This window comes from Phaethon aethereus (genome assembly GCF_964289735.1).
Source record: "Phaethon aethereus genome assembly, chromosome: 3".
Taxonomy (NCBI): domain Eukaryota; kingdom Metazoa; phylum Chordata; class Aves; order Phaethontiformes; family Phaethontidae; genus Phaethon; species Phaethon aethereus.
In genome coordinates this window covers 24453015-24471683 of record NC_138576.1, presented here as the reverse complement: position 1 = coordinate 24471683, position 18669 = coordinate 24453015, and positions in this window count along the sequence as shown.

Sequence of the window (18669 nt, the reverse complement as noted above, 5' to 3'; positions counted from 1 at the left end):
TGTAATGGAGCAGACATATTAACTTTCAGAAGCTACACTAAAAACTTCAGATACACTAGAACAAATGTAAAATGAACAAAAGGTGTGACTGAATAGTCACATTCTGATATGAAAATGAGTTCTTAGTTTTAACTAAATGCATTAACCCCAGCAGTCATAAATGATCAATACCTGCTTGGTAGTTAGTATGATATAGAAACACAAATGAACTGTATTAAGATAAACATATATGTGTGCATATATATGTATATTCCTTTGAATGAAAGATGTTTGTTATTTGGCCATGTTCTACAGCTTCTTTTTCATTAGAACTTTTTCTTTCAGCTTAAAAACAAAGAAAATCCTCTATAATTTCTCTAATACTATAGAGCTAAAGAAGTATTACTAAGAATTTTAATAAATGCCTTCAAGAAAAGAAACAAATGTAGATTAGTTCTGTATATTTGAGGGAAAATAATTTAATTCCAATAATAACTTGAATTTAAGATTTGAAAAATAATATTTTTTCAGATCTTTATCATCCCTTTAAAATTGATTTTAATCTTTTCTCTGCTTACTAGTGAATGAGAAATCACATCCTGAATTAAAATGATGTGATCTAAAAGCCATCTGCAAAAGTGTCAGCTTTATTAGCATTCTTGTCTTTTCTCACTTTAAATAAATGCTCACACTGGAAATTCACAACATTATTTACTGTTTGTGACAAAAGAACAAGTATAGCATTGTGTACTTGTAATTTCTGGAAGAGTGATAGGAGAAAAATCCTCTGATTATTAAGCTGAACACAGAAATTACCAAACAAATCAACCTTGTGCATTTCAGCTTTTTCAGCTTTTCAGTTTGTTTAATGCAACCAGGTATCACACAAAGAAACAGGATTCCTTCAGTTTATGTTGTTGCCTGGTGCTGGGATCATCATAGAGGATGCAGTGTTCTTATTGGTGAGAAAGTATCTTACACTCATCTGGCAAATAGCATGAGTTAGACTGCTCTCTTCTGGCAATTCAATGTCCCACAGTATACAATCAGTGTGAGATGAAGGCACAACGTAGTGTTTCATTAGTTTTGTTAACAAAAAAGTTAAATTCAAGGAAAGACACGTCGCTAGGCTATGTAAGAGGTCCAGTTGTTGCCCATGCCTTGACAGCTAAGGATCAGGTTAGTCAGAGTCCTAATGGTAATGGCTCAACCTTACTTAGGCGAAGAGGATGGCTTAGATAACCTCTTTGGTTTTCCACTCCAAAATTCTCTTTGTTTTCTGGTTGCCATTGGAAATGAAAGGAGAAATAATGGCATACCTTTGCAAATTATTCTTGTGATACTATTTAATACTTGTGTTTATCTAAACCGTCAACAGAAAGATTTTTCTAGGGGCAAAACATGTAATTATCTCTGCAAGAAATTGATAGTAGAAATAATCAAAAACTTCAACAAGATGGTATTTGAGCTATGCAAGGCTTGTGATATTAAAGATCAATACACAACAATTTGATTCTTGTAATTAAATGTCACTAGAAATAATAATGTGATAGAAGTATATTTTATTTTAAACTGAATTCTGTAAGGCATAATATAAATTCCTATTTTCAAGTGTTCATGTCCTGATTATAAATTTTGAAATGCAGCAAACTGACAGTTTCAATTTCAGCCTGGTAAAAATTAAAATGCTGTTTGTCTTACCTATCTGGTTACTAACCTTCTATCTGGTTCTGTCAGTGGCTTACAGTTCTGTTCAATTCTTACTTCTGAGACTGAAAAGTCTCTCAGGAATCCTGCAGAAAGAAAGTGATTCTGAAATGAGAAAGCTCATACATTTATTTCAGAAATCACCTGCAATTTTGAAATATATCACTAGACTTTCTCATGGAAAACTTCAGACTCTCTCCTTCAACAAATGAAGGTTGCAGAGGCTGTAGGATTACTCCATATTTTTTAGATGTGTAGACATAAGCAGAAGTCACAAATACACACAGCTTCAGTACATGGATTAAGCAACATCTGATTCTCGCTCTGATTCTCTGTGTATTTATATTCAAATTAATGAAAAAATTTAGAACGTTCATTAATGTGTAAGAGGTCAAAAATGGGATCTTTTGTGTCTAATACATCTTGTTTTCACAAAACATTATTTTCATCATTGCTGTGTATGAACATGCATACTAGATGTTCCATATGATGTGTGTATAGTGTAGTACAGCTGATCTTAAATATACCAATACAGGTTTTGTCTTAGAAATATGTGGCTGAAAACTTCATGAATCAAAGCACGAAAAATAAATAGAAGATTCTGATGTATGTGGGGGTACTTTGTTTCCTGTATTATGTCTAATACCATATTTATTATTTCGCTGTAGAACAACATACCATTTTTTATCTAAGGGTACAAATTCATTCACCAAAACCACACTCGAGACAAGATTTCTTTCCTTCCCATTAGTAGAGAAAAGAATTGAAGCTTGTCAACCCCTCAGGCACCAGAAAAACTAGAATTTCAACCTAATCTAGGACTGTTTTTACTGAATTCTGGAATACATCCCTAGAGCTGAAAAAACTTTGAAGTTTTTCAAAGTATTAGGCAAAGACAGTCAGCAGCTGTTCATTTCCACATGCTTGTGCACTATCACACTCTCCATGACAAAGGAGAGGCTACCAGTACTGGCTAAAAGTAACTACACTGGTCACAGGAATTGCTGTCCAGCAAGGAAGGTTAGCATCCGCACAGGCTTTGTAGGGTTAGAGACTGTGTATAAATACATTAGTCAACAACAATGGCTTTCAGGTAGGAAGGAAGGAAGAGAGGGAGAAAGGAAGGTAGTAGATTGTACAAGCATATGTAGATGTCATACTTTAAACTAATATCTGCATATGGTCTCAAATCTTAGTTTGTGCTAACCTATAGGATGAAGTCTGGGTTAGGTTTGCTGTTGAGAGGATATCCTGTTGAGTCTGTAACACAGTACATAACTGCTGTAGAATTACTTATGAAAAGATAGGAGGTTTAGCTTGTATTTTAAACACGTTTAAAATGAAATGTCTGCAATTTATTGCAGGACTATGGGGGTAGTAACACCTCCCTTTTTAAGCAGCTTGGATTCCACATCGCATCATGCATTAAAATAGACAAACGGTCACCCTTTATAAATAGGGGCTGTTTAGGCACCCCATGTCATTCTGTAAATAAATATGTTGGCAGTGAAGACAAACTCATCTGAAAACTCCATGTAGCATAGCTGCATTTCATCTAGTTGTCATCTTTCTGCTTTAAAAAAACATTTCTTTATCCTGCAGTATAAGATTACTTGATAGTTTCTAAACAGCTGTCAAGTAAAATTTTATTACTAGACATCTCCTTCGCCTGCCAAATCAGCTGTTGATTTCCAACTAGTGGGAGCAGTATATGAAATATCTCATACCCTCAGCTATGTAGAATCAACAAAGTCATCCACCCAGCTCATCTACTGGTATCCATAGTCAGTGATGAGCAATTGGAACTCAGACCAGGGTTTATATTAATGGAAGAACATGTAAAATTGCAAGGCAGAATCAAATGAGGTAACGAAAGAACAAACCATGCTGTGGAGGTAAACATATATAGGTAAAGAAAAATTAATCAATAAGCAGTGGGATTCTACCAAACAGATGAGCAGAAACTTTTGATGTTTAAAACCATGTTCAGAGCGAAAATAATAATTACATAAATAAATAAATCAAGAGACTCATAGAATCTTTGGGTTGGAAGAAACTTTTAAAAGTCATCTAGTCCAACCCCCTGCAATGAGAAGGAACATATTCAACTAGATCAGGTTGCTCAGAGCCCCGTCCAACCTAACTTGGAATGTTTCCAGGGATGGAGCATCTACCACCGCTCTGGGCAACCTGGGCCAATGTTTCACCACGCTCAGTGTGACAAATTTCTTCCTTAGATCTAGCTGAAATCTACCCTCTTTTAGTTTAAAACCATTAGCCCTTGTCCTATCACAACAGGCCCTGCTAAAAAGTCTGTCCTCATCTTTCTTATAAGATACCTTCAAGTACTGGAAGGCTGCAAGAAGGTCTCCCCGGAACCTTCTCTTCTCCAGGCTGAACATCCCCAACTCTCTCAGCTTTTCTTCATAGGAGAGGTCTTCCATTCCTTGGATCATTGTTGTGGCCTCCTCTGGACCCGTTCCAACAGGTCCATGTCTTTCCTGTGCTGGGGGCTCCAGAGCTGGACGCAAGACTCCAGGTGGGGTCTCACCAGAGTGGAGTAGAGGAGCAGAATCACATCCCTTGACCTGCTGACCACACTGCTTTGGATGCAGCCCAGGATGTGGTTGGCCTTCTGGGCTGCAAGCACATATTGCTGGCTCATGTCTGGCTTTTCATCTACCAGGACCCCCAAGTCCTTCTTGGCAGGGCTGCTCTCAATCCCTTCGTCCCCCAGCCTGGACTGATACCGGGCGTTCCCCTGACCCAGGTGCGGCACTCTGCACTTGGCCTTGTTGGACCTCATGAGGCTCACATGGACCTGTTCCTCGAGCTTGTCCAGGTCCCCCAGAATGTCATCCTGTCCCTCAGGCATGTCAACCGTACCACTCAGCTTGGTGTTTTTTGCAGACTTGCTGAGGGTGCACTCAATCCCACCACCTATGTCATTGTTTAAGATATTAAAAAGTACTGGTCCCTGTACGGACCCCTGAGAGATGCCACTTGCCAGTGATCTCCATCTGGACATTGAGCTGTTGACCACTACCCTCTGCTGCCACCATCCAATCAATTCCTCATCCACTGAACAGTTGACCTATCAAATCCATATCTCTGCAATCGAGAGAGAAGGATATTGTGGGGGACCATGTCAAAGGCCCTACACTCATTCAAATAGATGACATCTGTGGCTCTTCCCTTGTCCACTGATGTGGTGACTCCATCGGAGAAGAAATAGGAGTGCATAAGACACAAGTTGCTGCTATGTATCAGACCAAAATGTTAACTATTTACCTACCTCTGTATAGCAGGGTATCAGTCACAGGCAGGAACAGTACACAAGAGAAAATCGTGCAAGGTGCCAGACTCGAAAGAGCTGAAGGCAATAGTCACCCAATAGTCAAATTAACACATTACCTAAAGGGGTAATCCAAACTATGACTCTAAAATCTCCATCTTTCCTGGAAGAAGAAACTAAGTTTTCACTTGTAATGTTTAACAGAATGCCTGAACAAACTAAACATGGAAAATAATTGGAAGCTAAACTGATGAGAGGGTCTGGGAAGATGAGGAAAAATTAATCTGATTATGTTTAACCTCCTGTATTCTGTAGGTTGTTATTCATACAGAAAAATGTACTAATAGAAGCTTTGACAAAGACAATTTTTAACCTCTCTTTGTTAAGAAAGAATTTATTAAAGTTACATTAAATTTATATGTGAAAAGCAATGAAAGCAAAACACAGAAGAACAATACTTCACGTGGAGTTCATAGATCTGTGTGGATTTCCTCTACAAAGTCATGTCTTTTATGTATGCATTTTTATTACGAATAAGAGAACATCAAAGATATATATTAAATAGTTGTTACTTTTTATATCTCCAAGCTGTAAACACTATGAAGAGCTTATATGAATACTTTTGTGTAATGTGACCAGAACAGAAAATTATCATGCCTAAACTCTTATAGACACGTAAATATGTGCATATATATATATTTAACTACATATGTGTATGTGTATATTCTCACTGAAAAAAATCTGGATATATGTTCTGGTAAGTATAAAGAGACTGTAAATATATAAAGGCACTATATAAATATATGTTAATTGCCACTCACTTTATAACATGCAACTTTCTGGGTATATGTGAAGAGAGACAAGATACAGGAAAGTAGTTTAATCAGGTTTTATTAACAGCTTTCTTAACTCAGTGAAAGTTCCCTGACAGTAGCTCCCAATTACTTCTTTAACTGATTACATTGGTTAAGGCCTATTTCCATCCTGACATCATCTGTATTGGCACATATTTATCTGAAACCTCCATGTAACATGTCTGCATTTCATCTAATGGTCATGTTTCTTCTTCAAAAATTATGGCTTCCTTGGGGTGTGAGATTCTTTGACAGCTTCTGAACAGCTTTCATACAGTGTTTTATTAGTAATCTTCTTTTTCTGCTGAATTCGCTATTCCTTTTTGCCTCTTCCCCCTCCTCCCCCTGCTCCGGACTCAATGGCTTCTGTCAATCTTTTGTCCTGCCACAGCCGGTCCCAGTCTCTACCGGAAAGTCACAGTTCTCTAACCATACATGAGGGAGGAAGCAAAACAGGGCATCCTGTTCACTGTGTTAGAGTTTAGGATTGTCCCCTAGATTTTCTGTGAGGAAGATCTTCCAATGTTATTTTATTTTAAATAATCCTCTTGTAAAATCAGTATTTCTGTTAGATGGCTGCCAGCTGATAATAACCGTAGGAAAGCTTTCAGCCTCCTCTGTCTCTTTCTCATTAACACTGGTCAAAGATACAGTTACAACTTAATAGGAGAGATACACCATGAATAACTGAAGTAAGTTATGTAAAAAATATTTTTGTTGATGACCACACAAACCTGAATCCAATCAACTATGAACAGAATATTTTGCCACAAATGCTTCATGTACATCAAATGTAAATATTATATTGGAAAATGACAGTGTAAAATTTTCTTGATAACTGACACCCTAGAAAATTAAGACTAGATTACAGATCCTTTGCATCTGTAACCTGTTCTTTAACAACTCTGATAATTGCCAAGTATCTCCTCCTTTTGGCAACCTACATCTCTCTTGAGCTGTAGGAAAAAAGGAACACAAATTTGTCCTGTAGCTTATGCATTGGACTGCCCTTTGCTGATGTGTCACCATGGGTTTAATTAATCATAACTGATAAAGGCTGGGACTTAGCCATAAGGAATTATATTTGCTCATGTCTAAAGTCAAGCCAAGACTTTCCACTGTGCATTTAATTAATATTTTAATGGATGCGTTAATGCAGTGGAAATTCATTAAAGTAGGACCTAAACTTGACGTGAATAAAGGCATCTGTATGCCACCACAGCAGTAGAGTGAGAATCTGCCTTCCACTTATGCAGTTATTTCTAGCAATTTAGTGTGATTTTATAATTAAAAATAAACCTTGACCATATAAAATAATTCAACTTGGAGAGATGAAAACACAATAGGCAGGAAATATTCTTACTACGTACAATAAAAACCCTTTGCCTTTTCCAGTCATTAATGACTTCCACTCATTAATCACCAACAACAAATAAAACAAGGACAATCATACTTCCAGTATAAATCATTCAGTTCAAACACTCCCTTCGATTTAGACTTCACAAACTAGCTCAGGGGATTTCATTTGATTAATTACACTTACATCATTAGTTAATTTAAAATGTATATATTTTGTAGCTTATGATGTAAATCCTAAATTTAACAAACCGTTCCCTTGTCCACCCTCAAGAGTTCAAACAGAGTTTAAGCTGTTAGAATGAATGGAGAAAAGTAATACCGTCAAAGAAGAAATATTGTCATATAGGTCCAACTTGGTTGTGCTCATTCTGCCATTCTCTTCTGTCTCTTTCATGACCATAAAACAGCATAAGACATTACAGTGAAAAAGATTGTTAACAGAACATAGATTTTTACATATAAATTCCCTAGTGTCAGGAAACTCAGAAATTAAATTTCTTTTCTGATCTGTTTAATTTTCTGCCTTTTTCTTATATTTTCCTTCCAGGTATAATTTTGCCCCTTAGTAGATTTAATGATTTCATAACAGAATTTAGTCTTGCTTATGTGTTACAACTCACTTACATGTTTCTTAAAATTTTTAATAAGGCAGTGATGTCAGTCTTGTTTATCCTTTAGATTCTTATCCAGCAAACATAGAAACAATCATTTGTATTGGTATTATTAGTACTGATTTCTGCAAAAAATATTATACATGAAATATATTTTAAGGACAGTAAAAGATGAAGTCATGTTCAAAAAGTATGTGTAAAATCAACACACATTTACTGTATGTTTTACAAGCATTAGTAGGAAAGTAAGATGTTGAAAAGTAATACTTTCCTTAAAAATTTCATGTGCATTTTGATGTAGCACAGCTCCTTCACCTTGACATAAAATGTGAAGAAAACTGCAATAATTATGAAGATATGTAGGAAATATATACATGCTGTCTTACAGAACTGAGACCATAGCAAAATACATGAGAAAATCGAATGATTATAGCAAATATAATGCATTGCAGAACACAGATACTACACTGTATTCTTGATGTCTAAATTATCTCTATTTCCAATGTTTCTCTTTTTTGATTACCTGCAATACAGTTAAAACTCACCCTTTTTTTTCAATCAAATGTAAAAGGTGAAACGGAAAAATTATTTGAAAAAAAAAAAAAAGACCAAAGTGGAAAGCAAAATAATGGGTTAAATATTCCCTCTAGTTTTTTTGTTCTGCAATGCTGCAGAATTTACCAAATGCTTCCACTCACCAGGCCTTTTCCCTGTGTCGTGGTTTAGCCCCAGCCGGCAACTAAGCACCACGCAGCCGCTCGCTCACTCCCCCACGGTGGGACGGGGGAGAGAATCGGAAGAGTAAAAGTGAGGAAACTCAAAGGCCATTGCTGTTATCAGAATCTTCCCAGGCACAGCAGGGTCAGACGATCAGCAGTACAGCAGCAGCGAAAGCAAAATGCAGCCACTAACGAGCACTGGACTCTAATATATGCAGGGAAGGCAAACCCATGGCAAGCACAGGGGCCTGGCAATTAATGGCTAAACAGCAATAACAACTATAAATATTATCATCTAGCACATTCCAATCAAACTTGTCATTATCTCAAACACTTTGTGCCCCACGTTGGGCGCCAAAAAGGACTGTCGTGGTTTAGCCCCAGCCAGCAACTAAGCACCACGCAGCCGCTCGCTCACTCCCCCACGGTGGCACGGGGGAGAGAATTGGAAAAGTGAGGAAACTCATGGTTTGAGATAAAGACAGTTTAATAAGTAAAGCAAAAGCCGTGCACACAAGCAAAGCAAAACAAGGAATCCATTCACCACTCCCCATGGGCAGGCAGGTGTTCAGCCATCTCCAGGGAAGCAGGGCTCCGTCACGCGTAATGGTTTCTTGGGAAGACAGACGCCATAACTCCGAACGTCCCTCCACCCCCTCCTTCTTCTTTGTCCCAGCTTTATATACTGAGCATGACGTTATATGGTATGGAATATCTCTTTGGCCAGCCTGGGTCAGCTGTCCCAGCTGTGTCCCCTCCCAGCTTCCCGTGCACCCCCAGCCTGCTCGCTGCAGGCCAGCATGAGAAGCTGGACTGTCCTTGACTACTTAGCAACAACTCAAAACATCAGCACCTTATCAACATTTTCTCATCCCAGATCCAAAACACAGCCTCACGCTGGCTTCTATGAAGAAAATTAACTCTACCCTGGCTGAAACCAGGACACCCTGAAATGCCTCTATGGTACTTACTACAAAGGTATGCTACTGCCAAGTACAAAATATGTTTTAGTTAAAGACAAGTTATTGGTACTGCAACTGTAACTGAGTGAAATATATTTTGCTGCAATGTATAGGAACAGGCAGTCAGACAAGTTGATTGAATGGTTCTTCCATAATAAATCTATGAACTTTCTTTTCCCACTTCATTCATTCTTTTACAACCTTCCTAGCATTGAATGGTTTTCTAAATTACAGAATCATAGCTCGATTTGGAAGGAAGATCTGGAGGCCATCTGGTGCAACACCTTACCAAAAGCAGGGCTACTTTCAAAGCTGAATAGGGTTGCTCAGGGACATGCATAGCAAAGTTTTTAAAATCTTCAGTAATGAAGATGGCACAACATCTCTCGACACTGTTCCAGTGCTTGATCTCTCACATTACAAAGGAATTTCATTTGATGCAACTTGTGACCATTATATCATCTGATTTTGCTCCACATCACTGAGAAGAGTCTGGCTCCATCTTCTCCCCTATTATCAATTATAAAGTAGAAGACTGTAGTTAGATTTCTCTTTAGCCTTCTGCAGGCTGATCAAATCCATTTCCCTCAGCCTCTCCTCATGTGTCAGGTGCTTCAGGAACCTGACCATCCTGGCAGCCCTCCACTGGACTCACTCCAGTTTATTAGTCTCACTTGTACTGAGAGCCTTCAAATTAGATGAAACATTCCACAACCAGCCTAATGAGTGAAGCATAGGGGAATAAGCACTACTCTTATCTATGCTTTTGCTAATGCAGCCAGTATGTCATTAGCCTTCAAGGCAAGGGTGCATTAAGACAGATATTCAGATTATTCTCTATCAGGACCCTTTCTACAGAGCTTCTGCTTAATCAGTCTGTTTCCAGCCTATGCTGTTGCATGGGGTCCATGGTGTAAGACTTCATATTTGTCTTTGTTGAACTGCATTAAGTTCTTGTTGCTCCATTTCTCTAGATTTTTGAGGTACTTCTGGATGTCAGCCCTCTTCCAATGTACCAGCCACTCACACTAATTTTGTCTTATCTTCAAATGTGGGGAGGGTGCTTTCCATCCTGTTGTCCACAGCATTGCTGAAGACAACAAACAAATTAAGTTTTCAGGGGTTTTTTGTTGGTTTTGGCACAGGGCATATAGTTGAAAGAGAAACAGTATAAAATAAAGAATTGTTAGAACAGATTATTCAGACTGTATCACACACTGGCACAATTTCTAAACCTACATGCTCTTGTGGTGTATTAAAGATGTTTCTATACATTATTAATGATTCACAATAATCTGTTCATTGCCTATTGTTATAAGATTAGGCAATGAACCACCCAGAACAATATAATAGCATCAAAAATGTTGGGTTCAAATTTATTCTTTATGAGAGAGGAGGAGGGAATTACCAAAACTGTTAGAAAGGTGAAAGGATTGCATAGAATATGAAAGTCTTATCTGGATTATTTCAAAATATTTAAATATTTTGATGTTGGCTGAACAATACCACTTTTTTAATTTGAGGAGAGCTATGTTTTGTCTAACAGTGATAATTATTCTCACACACAAAAAGAAATACAGGGAATGAATATAAGAAAAATTCTTCTGTTGTTACCTAATACCAGAAAATATTTTTGGTGTAATAGTATAATTTAATTTTGGCTATGTTTCCAGTTCCTTTCATGTTTCTTTAAGAACTTTTAGAGTTCCTATCTATTATCAGTACAGCAAAGTTTGCAGCTTATTAATTGCAAGTAATTAAAAAGAAAATCTTAATGAATTTACGTGTCTGTAACACTTCTGTTTTCCTTTGGGGCACTAATGAAAAATGCCACCAATCTGCTAGCGTCTTGAAGCAAATGCCAGCATCTGAATAAGTCTGTAGCAGTTCTGGACAATAGGGAAAAATATTTTAGTAAACACTCCACTATTCAACTGACAAATAGAAAAGTGTACCAACAAGACTAAAACATCACATTTAAGCTGTAGACCCTTTGTCAAGCTGTGCGTTAACGTAGCATGAGGGGCATTGTGAAGACATACCAAAAAAGCTGTCACTAGAAGTTAAAAGAACTGAAGGTTTCACCGCTTGCTTCTTACAAGGATATATGTAAAATGTTATTGTCAAGTCCTGCTTCAAATTAAACAAGGAATAAGATTCAGGCTTGTCTCCTACTGTTCCAGTTAGAGCACTGAATAGCTGCAAGCATGAGTGCATCTTATAAGTGCAGTCAGAAGCCATGGGAATTTAAGGAAATCCTTCAAGAGCTGTTCTAATGCAAGCAGCCAAACAATAACTGGCTGTATGCCAGTATCTGTATTTAACTTCTTTCATTAAGTATAAGCTGCCTCTTCATTTATAATAACCTTCAGGTAGTTTTAATGAAATGGTTTGGAGACCTGATCATACAGGATTTACAAAGAATATTTGCTTCTTTTCCTCTGTTTTCCATCATCATTGTGGGGAAAAGCTTAACTTACCTGATTCTGTAGAAGACCAATTAACTGAAGAATATTTTAGTTGTGGGTTTTTTTACCACTAATAGTTATTCACAATATAGCTTATATACCTTTCTTCACACTGATTCAAACACACGGAAGATGTTTGCACATGCAATTCTCTGCAGAAATAATGTCTTAGGAACCAAGTGTAAGACTTCAATCTGTTAAACTACAAGTATGTACTTACTTCATTTGATGCCCTCTTAAGCATAGGCATAAATCTTAGTAGGATGAGAATTAAACTTGTATTTTAACTGATTCCTAGGACAGCTTAATGTTTTTCACTCTCCCTCATCTCCACTCTTCCTAGAGTATGATGCAGCTGTAATGTTTGCAAGCCAGCCTAGCTGCACTGTTTTGAGCAGAAAGTAGAACAATCACATATATCAGTGAAAACCATCCAACCTAATCATACCTACCTTTGATCTTGTAACCCAGTGGTTACAACACAGCACAGGGACTAGACAATCTGGTTTTTAGGTCCTCTCCATCCCCAACTTTATTTATGAATTTTATCCAGTCTCCCCTTTAGTGCAAAATGTATAAGAAATTTATGAAGTAGAGACCAGAACTAAATACTTTTTCCTCTCACAGGATTGCTCCACAGATAAACCATGTCAACTGCTTTCTTGTTTTTTCTCTGTCCGATTCTGTTTTTTTAATAATAAACTGAGCCAGCTTGTAGGTGTGATATTACAGTCCGCTGAGTACACACAACCTGGTGTTTTAAAGTTGAGAATCCCCATCAACATGTTTCAAGGCTGTAGATATATACATAGTCTGTGAAAGCAATAAAATTTTTCTTAGCCCTCTTTGCTGAATGACTTATGCCTGAAGACGGCATCTCTCCCAATGTACTGGATTTTATGGACCATCTTCTGAGGCACCCAGAGTTCCTCATTCTCTGTGTATTATACTTAGTCCTTAACTCTGCATTTAAAATTCTATTTAAAAGTATTTAAATAAGGGGGTTTGGGTTGGGTTTTTTTTGTGCATCTGAGCTTCAGGGATCTGAAGAGGTAGGAGGGTTGTCTTTGAGAAACTCCTGAGTCACTCTGGGGACATTCAGAGACCTACATGTAACTGGGTGCTGTAGCACAAAGGATCAATTCAGCCTGAAGCAGAGTTCTTCAAATTATAATGAAAAGCATAGAGTTTCTATGTTGAAAGCAGTACCTTTTCTGGGAGGCAGATCAGAATAGAAGATAATTCATTAGATAGCAACACCCATAGGCTGTCAAGCTTTAAGTATTGTATATTTGGAATACACCTGGAGTGTAACATTATACAGGCAAAATATATATAATGACTCCCATGTCCATAAAGAAATACAGGAGGAGTGTACAGTCATTTACATTAGATACTGCAAGAAGATTCAGCTTCATGAGTAAGGGCGTCTGACCCTTGTTCCTGGCCTATAGAAATCATTCACCAGTAACTTATCCATATGTTGCCCTGGTTGCCTGATGTCTGATTATTTTTTATTTTCTCACTCTTATTCCTCAAGTGTAATTAGACTTTGCTCTAGATCTCCATTTCATTTCCTCAGGCTAAAATGAAACACAGGGGATTTTGAATCTCAGATAAATTCAGTCTAACTTGAGAAGCCTAGATTTCAGCATTATAGGGATTTTTTTTCAGCCTATTTGTAGTTCTAGCTAACGAATACAACAGTAGTTTAACATTGGGTTACATTTAAAGCATTGTGCAGATTGTCTCCCTCATAGTGGAGGCAATTTCCATTCTTTGGTAGACTTTGATGAGAAGACATTGAATCAATTCCAATCAATGCATCTGGGCTAATTTGTTAGTACTGCTTACTTCCTGAAAAACTGGGACTTAAAGGCGAGTAGTTGGTATCTCCCAATGGCTCTGAAAGACTACTTGCTCTTTGGTTTGGTGGATTCAGTTATGTTACTTTTTCCAAAATACCACCAGTTCCAACTGAGAAAGGTTGCTTGTTATTTAGTGAGAAAAAGGCATAATAAGTCTTGCTTGTTATGTTAATGGTTCTGATGATGTTGTATTTAAAAAAATAAAATGTAAAAACTTAGTATCAACACATGACTTTAAAAAGCAGCTAGTCTGTTGCTTTTCATTATTTTTTTTTGACCCAGAAAAATGCATATGCAATGACTATTTCCCCCTTGAGTTTTAGCTGAAGCAGTCTAATCACACATGACAAGACATAAAATATGCTATTTCTGCAATATCACTTCAGATGTGATCTTTTGCAAGATCACATCAGATCTCATGATGAGAAAAAAAGTTCAGGGTAAAAGCTGTTGTTGGTTTTCCAGCTGCAGACAGTGTTTATGAAGGTTAATATTTAATACCACCTGCTCATGCTGCTCTATTAAAATCTTTGCAGAATCATTAGAAATAAGGCATTATGATAAGTAAATAATGCACTCTATCCACTCATATCAGCTCTGCCATTTTGAATTATTATTCAAATTGCAAGATGTTTATTGCCAATATAATTAAGTAGTTTGTTTGTTTGCATCTGGGAAGCTGTCCAATGAAGATCTGAGATGTGTAAGAGAGAGAAAATTACATAACAATTCTAATTTGGACAGATCTTTTCATCCTTAAATCTTTCTAAGGCAAATAACAAAACCTCTAAATTCCACTGTAAGGAGAGACACATAATGGCTGGGTTTTGATACAATGGTGACATGTTCTAGGAGCTAAGCAGCTCCTATTTACTGACTAAAACATAGAGGAAGATGATAGCTACCTTCAAAACAGTAATATCTTATGGAAATGTGGCTATTTGCCTGTTACTAACTGTTTCATAACAGTAAAGTCAATACAAGGAGAATAACTTGAAAAAACTCTACACTAATTTTTGAAAGGAAATTTATTCTAAACACATCTTTCTCACTGTATTATCTGACTAATGAACATGGTAGGTACACTAAATATATAGTTTATTATTAGCAAAAAATAAATATACCAGAAGAAAAATAAATAGCAAAAAAAACCCTTAGTAGTGTATGATGGACAAGCTTAGAGGCTGGAGGGGTCAATCTGATATTCATAAATATATAAGCATTCTCAGCTCATCTAACTGTCTAGACCTCTGAAATCATAAAAAAATATTTATGATTCCTAAAGTTACATAAGAAACATGATCTAACATGTCAAGGGGGCAGGCACAGCACTTTTTAACCACCTAAGCGTACAGGTCAGCCTCCATCTACTTAAATGTCATGAATTATACTGATACACAGCATGACCAAGGGACACCAGCAAACAAAGCTCAAAGCATGAAGGTTCTCCTGGTTACTATTGAAACATACATGGTACAAAGTCCAAATGAAATCCTCTTGGACATTTTTTATTAACCAGTCCAGAATTCAGGCATATCTGCACACACATACAATTAGACATTTTACTCACCTTCTTATATCCAGGTATAAATTCTGCTTATATCTACCAAAAATGCAGTCCCAGGAATGTGAGTTCAATGCAATGTACCAGCTGAAACTAGCTTGGTAGATGAGATTCCAGTAATGAAATATGACACATATATCATCAGGACGATTTCACAGTGTGGAAATAAAGTCTTATTTGCTCTGATGGTGAAGAAAAGGAAAATAAAACAGTATATAGCCTATCTTTGCAGCATTGCTTCCATACAGAGCTAAAAATGTACACTGTGGCAGAGACTGTGGTTTTCCTTATGTATTCCTAACAGTCTTATCGATGGAAAGACATCTGAAAACCTATATTGCCAAGATATTACCCAAACTTCTCTTTTCTGACAAATAAAGCTGGGTTCCTACATTACTTGTAAATGACAGATGCCAATAATAATGATCAGTGATATGTTAATTCAATTATATCTCATGGTGTCAGGCATAGAGTATCCAAACAGCAGTGAGACTGGACCGATACTCAAGGGAAGGTGAGCCGAGAGGAGAGAGCAGCAGCAAGGCTGGCAGGGCCCATGACCTTGGTGATTCAGCCAGGCCCCTGGCTCTGGAGCAAGGAGAACAGAGCAGTGATGGTATGATGGGCCAGTCACAGTCCAGTGATTTCCACATAAGTCCACAGAGATGAGACAGGCCCAAGATCAAGCCAGGAAGTCAAGTCAATGGGTCAGGATGAGGACCAGTGAGGTATATGGCCAAGCACAGACATGACTCCAACATAGCAGAGGCAGGGACCAAGGGTGAGGGCCTGAGCTTAAGTGCAGCTCTTGGATGGAGGAGGGGCTAACAAACCTTCTCACAGCTCTGCACAGCAGCCTGATTACATGTCGCATGGCTGCGTCGTATCAGAACTGTCCTTGGGCACAAGCTGCCCAGCCCGTCAGAAGGTTTTGAAACCCTGGACTCCTACAGCAGTACAAAAGTACAAAAGGTGTTAATCTAAGAGTGCCATGGGATTATAAAGTGTGACTGAGTCTTGCAGTAGCAGGTAGGTTTGTGCAAGATCTCTCAGGTCTTTCCTCATTTAGCATGTTTTAGATCCAGACTCCATAATTATCCTGCTTTTGGCTGGGATAGAGTTAATTTTCCTCCTGATAGTTGGTATAGTGCCATATTTTGATTGTATAGAAATTAACAATTGTGATGACCAAGTTGAATGCTTACAGGTAAGGATGAGGGAAGAAGAAAACAAGGTAGATATCCTGCTGGGTGTCTGTTATAGACCACCCAACCAGGACAAAGAGGCAGATGAAGCATTCTACAAGCGACTGCAGAAGTCTCGCAATCACTAGCCCTTGTTCATGTAGGGGACTTCAACCTACTGGACATCTGCTGGAAGTGTAACACAGCAGAGAGGAAACAATATAGGAGGTTCCTGGAGTGTGCGGAGGATAACTTCCTGACACAGCTGGTAAGTGACCCTAACAGGGGAGGTGCCCCACTTGACCTGCTGTTTACGAACAAGTGGGAGATGTGGTGGTCAGAGGCCATCTTGGGCTTAGCGACCATGACATGATAGAATTCTCAATTCTGAATGAATTCTCAATTCTCAGTTCTGAGTGAAGTAAGGAGGAGGTCAGCAAAACCACCACCATGGACTTCTGGAGGGGAGGCTTCGGCCTGTTCAGATCACTGGTTGAGAGAGTCCCTTGGGAGACAATCCTGAAGGGCAAAGGGGTCCAGGAAGGGGGGACAGTCTTCAAGAAGGAAATCTTAAAGGCACAGGAGCAGGAGGTCTTCATGTGCTGCAAGACGAGCTGGTGGGGAACACGACCAGACTGGCTGAACAGGGAGATTTTGCTGGGACTCAGGAAAAAAAGGAGAGATCATCACCTTTGGAAAAAGGGGCAGGCAACTCAAGAAGAGTACAAGGATCTCGTGAAGGTCAAGCAGGGACAAAATTAGAAAGGCAAAAGCCCAGCTAGAACTCAATCTGGTCACAGTCATAAAGGATAACAAAAAAAGTTTCTACTAGTATATTAACAAGAAAAAGAGAGCCAAGGAGAATCTCCATCCCTTATTGGAGGTGGGGGGAAACATTGTCACCAAGGATGAGGAAAAGGCTGAGGCACTTAATACCTTCTTTGCCTCAGTCTTTAATAGCCGGACCAGATATCCGCAGGATATTCAGCTCTCTGAGCTGGAAGACAGGGTGGGAGAGCAGAATAAAATCCCCATAATCCAGGAGGAAGCAGTTAACAACCTGCTGTGCCACCTGGACATCCATAAGTCTATGGGGATGGGTGAGATCCCCCCAAGAGTACTGAGAGAGCTGGCGGAGGGGCTTGCCAAGACATTGTCCACCATTTATCAGCAGTCCTAGTTAACAGGGGAGGACCCAGAAGACTGGAGGCTTGCCAATGTGATGCCCATCTCCCAGAAGGGCTGGAAAGAGAGTCCCGGGAACTACAAGCCTGTCAGCCTGACTTCCGTACCAGGGAAGATTATGGAGCAGTTCATCTTGAGGATGCTCACAGGGCATGTGAAGGACAACCAAGGGATCAGGCCCAACCAGCACGGGTTCATGAAAGGCAAGTCCTGCTTGACCAACCTGATCTCCTTCTATGACCAGGTGACCCACCTAGTGGATGAGGGAAAAGTTGTGGATGTTGTCTATCTGGACTTTAGTAAAGCCTTTGACTGCATCTCCCACAGCATTCTCCTGGAGAAACAGGCAGATCATGGCTCAGATAGGTGCATTCTTCACTGGCTAAAAAACTATCTGGATGGCCGGGCCCAGAGAGTGGTGGTGAATGGAGTTAAATCCAGTTGGCGGCCAGTCACAAGCGATGTTCCCCAGAGTTCAGTTTTGGGCCACTCTTGTTCAGTATCTTTATCAATGATCTGGATGAGGTGATCGAGTGCTCCCTCAGTAAGTTTGCAGATGACACCAAGTTGGGTGGGAGTGTTGATCTGCTGGAGGGTAGGAGGGCTCTGCAGAAGGATCTGGACAGGCTGGATCGATGGGCCGAGGTCAACTGTATGAGGTTTAATAAGGCCAAGTGCCAGGTCCTGCACTTCGGTCACAACAACCCCATGCAATGTTATGGGCTTGGGGAGGAGTGGCTGGAGAGTTGCCCGGCGGAAAAGGACTTGGGGGCGCGGGTCGACAGCCAGCTGAACATGAGCCAGCAGTGTGCCTAGGTGGTCAAGAAGGCCAACAGCGTCCTGGCCTGTATCAGAAATAGTCTGGCCAGTAGGAGTAGGGAAGTGATTTTACCCCTGTACTCGGTGCTGGTGAG